Here is a 5,484-nt window from a genome sequence, read left to right on the forward strand (position 1 = left end):
TGAAGTGAGCAGTGCAATGTTGCACAACATTGCACTGCTCACTTCACATGGGTGTGATTTTTATTATTATTACAGTAGAAGTATTTTTCTTATGAAAGCAGAGAGTCTTCTGTTTCATACGGTATATAGTATGTACATGTCGCTATAGGCCTTATTTTGTGAATAATGGTTCTTCAGGTCCATGCATTTTCTGAAATCCTCAGAGTATTTTAGACAAGACAAGGAACTGACAACTAAATATTCACAAAATAAGGCCTATACATACTATATACCGTATGAAACAGAAGACTCTCTGCTTTCATAAGAAAAATACTTCTACTGTAATAATAATGAAAATCACACCCCTGTGAAGTGAGCAGTGCAATGTTGCACTGCTCACTTCACAACATTGCACTGCTCACTTCACATGGGTGTGATTTTTATTATTATTACAGTATTAGTTTTTTTCTTATGAAAGCAGAGAGTCTTCTGTTTCATACGGTATATAGTATGTACATGTCGCTATATGCCTTATTTTGTGAATAATAGTTCTATAGGTCCATGCTTTCTCTAATCAGACCAGTGTGTGTCCAGTGGAAACCTCGTATGAATCTGATCTCAGGTCAGAATGGGCTAAAGTTATCTCTGAAAAAGAGAATTTTATAAATGAAATGGATTCAATAGTCTAGTATTGACAAACAGTATATGGGATATGTGTATTTTATTTGTTTTCCTCCTAAAATTAGACATTTAGGGCTTTCATTCAGTGTGTAGTTGATACTTTATTTATGTTTATATCTGCCTGTCATGATAACGTCATGATGATGATGATTCTATGCACATATGTGATCATTGTCTCAGTAAACAAAATCAACAGATCGTTTGATAGCATAACAGTGACTTGAGAGGTTGACATGTCTGGACATGAACCACAGGAGCGACTCAACTCGCAGTGGGGGGGGGGGTTCCACGACATGTCTGGACATGAACCACAGGAGCGATAAGCGTAGCCAGGCTGGCTGTGATTTCGACAAAATGACAGACAACACGATGGCTTCCGCAGCTTAGGATTGTATTAGTTATCCATTACAAACGGGTCGATTACGTCCCAGACGCCTTATCACTGCAATTGGCTGGCGAAGGCGCTATGGCGATTATGGTGATCAACTGCCGAGAATCTTTTTTCCGAGAATGAGAGTAGCATTGCAAACTGCAAAACGATCGATCGCAACTCGCAGTGTGGGGGGGGTTCCACGGTGTGATATCTGCTAGCCTAGTATACTGCTTCTTTGTCCAAACATGGCTGACGCGACGGCGAAAAAAAGACAGTTGGTCAGATGTATACTGCTTCTCCTATGGCGGTCCTTCGAGAATACGTCATTCGTTTCGCGTATACCTGTCCGTGAAATGGCGATCGACCGTTGGAGATTATTATTGGTTTATATACGGGTTTATATTTCCGAGAATGAGGCGGCAGACCGGTGAGTTGTCGTTGGAAAGAATTAGAGAGGGCTGTGTCGGCGGTGCAAGGCGATCGCAAGGCGCAGTGGGGCCTGGGGGGGGGAACTCAAACTGCCAAAGCGATCAAGAGACTCCCCCCACAAAGCTTCCTCGGGAGAAACCATGTAGAAACAGGAGGGGAGGGGGAATCGAGTGTATTCACAGACACTAGAGTATGGGTAACTCCATTTTAGATGCCCTGACATCTGCGTTGGTCTATGCCGTTGCCGTGCAGACCCATACGTGTAATGGAGGCATTGGAGGAGGGAGCGTCTTCGCCACAGACAGACCTCTTTTCAGGAGGGAGGGGCTTTTTACTCCCGGATCACATATTGGAGCTTCCTGGAGACGAAAGCTGTTATTTTCTTCGGTGTCCTGGAGCATAGGACGTTGATGTACAGTAAGCAATAAAAAAACGTATAAAACGTATACATACGCTTCGCGCGTACGGCGTTCGATATTAATAAAGCGTATGGATACGTTTCCAGCATTTTTTGTGTTAAGCTCACCAGTAATAGACAGGCCCTCTGTTTGCTCTCAGCACCACCACCCCAGCACCACCAGTGAAAAATAAATAAAAAAATAATTTACCAAAATGTCCGGTGAATTCGTTTTCTTCTGATACACTGTTGGGGGAAAAAAAATGCAAAACATGTTTATTGACATTTCTCATGTTAACGATAAAATAGTATAGTACAGGCACACACATCCAATCCCATACCAGTTCTTTAAAAGGTTTATTATTGAAATGGAGCACACGCAGGCCAACGTCTTACAAGTGCCTGTAGACATTTCAGTCCATCAATTAGTCAAAACAAAGTTTTATATAATAGAATTCTTATACACAAGGAAGATCCCGACTCAGTTGTATTAATAATATCCCCTCTTTCTTCTTGAAAACAACCCCCCCCCCCCTAGAGAAACGCATCCCATAGTCGTCAGTAGGTCGACGTTAAGATGGCGCAGTCTGCCTTTACGTATAGAAAAAGCCCTTATATAAGCAGTTAATCAACGAGATTCACAGCAGACAAAGTGGTACAGCATACAGTATACAATAATACACAAGTAGTACATAGCAATACAGGTGGCAGTCTACTCTACTGCCACCTGGTGGTTAAAGTATCATGAAACAACACAACACAAGTTTTATTATTTTTCTTTCTTTTTTTGCAAATGGAGAAGCTGCACACAGTGAACCACAAAACCTTTCTTTGAACCCTCCAGCTAAGCCCACTGAGCAATAGCCGGCTATTAGACCTGCGTCTAAAAAATGGGATACAAAACGTCTAAAAATGAAAGTTTTCTTAGACGTCTATCCTTAGATTAGACATTGATTAGCTTTTGTTAAAACGTCTATATATAGACGGTCTATATATAGACGTCTAATCAACCGCTAATCAATTTCTAATCTAAGCATAGACGTCTAAAAAACGATTATTTTAGATGTTTTTTATCCCATTTTTAGACGGCCCTTTAGACGAATATTAGACCAAAAAATGCTCAGTGGGGTGTCGTTGCCAAAAGCACTTGGATTACAATGCATTGTAATTGTTGTCTTTTTTTTGTTTCATTTTTGTCTTTTTATATGTAAATGTTATACTGTGACTGTGTGTGTTTGTACACTGTACAATGGTACCTCAAATTAAAATCACAAGCTTTGAACATTAAATTGATTGGTAACGGTACGTGTGTGTGTGCGTGTGCGTGTGCGTGTGCGTGTGCGTGTGCGTGTGCATGTGCATGTGCATGTGCATGTGCATGTGCATGTGCATGTGCATGTGCATGTGCATGTGCAGCTTCGAGTCTAAAGTTTCCGGAAGCACTTTCATCAATTCCATCAATGAAATGATTTTTGTTTTCATTCTTTTTTTTTTTTTTGACAGAACCGCAAACCTTGAAAAAACACAGTACAAAAACGAAAACAAACAAACCAACCAACAAAAAACAAAACAAAGGAACAATAAACAATTAAATAGAATCATACACCATAATCAATATACTGTATTGCTAGGGGATCAGAGAACCCAAGTATGTCTACCAGGTTGCATTCAGATCACCTGTCGTAGAATACTTGCATTGTTCCAGTTATTACGAGAGAGGAGAGGTTTTTACAAACAGTCATCTGTGAGCAAGCGGCGCCATATAGAGAATCAGCGGAGATTGAGTATAGTACAGTAACTACAGTATGCAGTACAGTATAGTACAGTAACTACACATTATGCAGTCTATAGTCTGATGGCCCAAAGACAGCATCAACATTCTTGCCGTTTTGGATTGTATAAACATCAGCTATAAGGTGTACTCAATTTCCTCTGATTAAGGGGTTTCATTTGGTCCTGTTTGTGAGAGTGGACATAATAATATCAGAAATATCATGTTTCCAAAGACCTTAATGAATGTTTTGTGTACCGTGCGTGCGTGCGTGAGTGTGTATGCATGTGTGCGACGGTGCGTGTGTGTGTTTGTGTGCGTGCGTGCCTGCCTGCCTGCGTGCGTGTCTGGTAAAATATTTACATATCCGCCACTGAGGCATAAAACCTGTCTTTGGCCCTACAGTCGTCGGCAATCCCAACTTAATCAGGTCATGATTTGTCTAGGGCATGTCTGATGACACTGTTACAGTCAGACATAAACCAGTCCATCCAGCACAGGGAGAGGAAAAAAAAACAATCCCTGGAAAAAAGTCCAAATAGTCCAACCACAGGGAATCGATCGATAGGTGTCACTGTTCAGAAGTAGATCCACATGTTTGTGTCTGTCTGGAACCTCCGAGGTGCAAAACTTTGACAGGAACAACTTTCCCGAGCGTCTCTCATCATCAGCCACTCTATAATGGCTGTTTGAGCCAATCGCGGTGTCGAGCTGCTCAGACATATTATATAGTCTGTCCGCTTTGAGAGCATGTCCGCCGGCTCTATGGAGGCCTCGAGGGCTCGCTGGAGGCTACATTTCCTAATTGTACATTTCCTGGAGTGGTGTGTGTGTGTGTGTGTGTGTGTGTGTGTGTGTGTACATTTCCTGGAGCGGTGTGTGTGTGTGTGTGTTGCTGTGGTATTACAACTCTCAAGTTTAGAGTTTCACAGTTAGTTAGTGGTGCAAAATGTAACTTCCCACTGACTTGAGATTTAAATGTAAAAGTTTTTAGTTCTCATTCCTTTTTGACACGGCAGAAGATCCATTTGTACACATCCTTCATGTCCACGATAACATCCTGCCGCGTGTCCACTGACAGCAACGCGCCGCGTTTCAAAGCGTTTAATTTTGAGCACAGCAAGATAGATAGATACTGCCCAGAATATCATATTCCTTCGCTGTTGTTGTTGTTATCGGTTGTTTTTTGCAGAACACCCAGATAAAATTGAAAACAAAAAATAGCAATAGCAGATGTGTCCCTCTCTCTTCTCCGCTCAACATCTTCTTATCCCAAGCCCTTGGATGCCCCCAAACTCATTTTTAATCCCAAACCACCCAGCCCTACTAAAATCCCATCGGGCCTTGAGCAAGGGGAGGAGAGAAAGAAAGAGCAGAGGGAGAGGATTGACCGCTAGCGGTATAGAGGAGCGACCGATAGCGGTAGAGGAGCGACCGATAGCGGTATAGAGGAGCGACCGCTAGCGGTAGAGGAGCGACCGATAGCGGTAGAGGAGCGACCGATAGCAGTAGAGAGGAGCGACCGCTAGCGGTAGAGAGGAGCGACCGATAGCGGTAGAGGAGCGACCGATAGCGGTAGAGGAGCGACCGCTAGCGGTATAGAGGAGCGACCGCTAGCGGTAGAGGAGCGACCGATAGCGGTAGAGGAGCGACCGATAGCGGTAGAGAGGAGCGACCGCTAGCGGTAGAGGAGCGACCGCTAGCGGTAGAGGAGCGACCGATAGCGGTAGAGGAGCGACCGATAGCGGTAGAGAGGAGCGACCGCTAGCGGTAGAGGAGCGACCGATAGCGGTATAGAGGAGCGACCGCTAGCGGTAGAGGAGCGACCGCTAGCGGTAGAGGAGCGACCGATAG

This window comes from Protomyctophum parallelum (assembly GCF_964188405.1).
Source record: "Protomyctophum parallelum genome assembly, chromosome: 13".
Taxonomy (NCBI): Eukaryota; Metazoa; Chordata; class Actinopteri; order Myctophiformes; family Myctophidae; genus Protomyctophum; species Protomyctophum parallelum.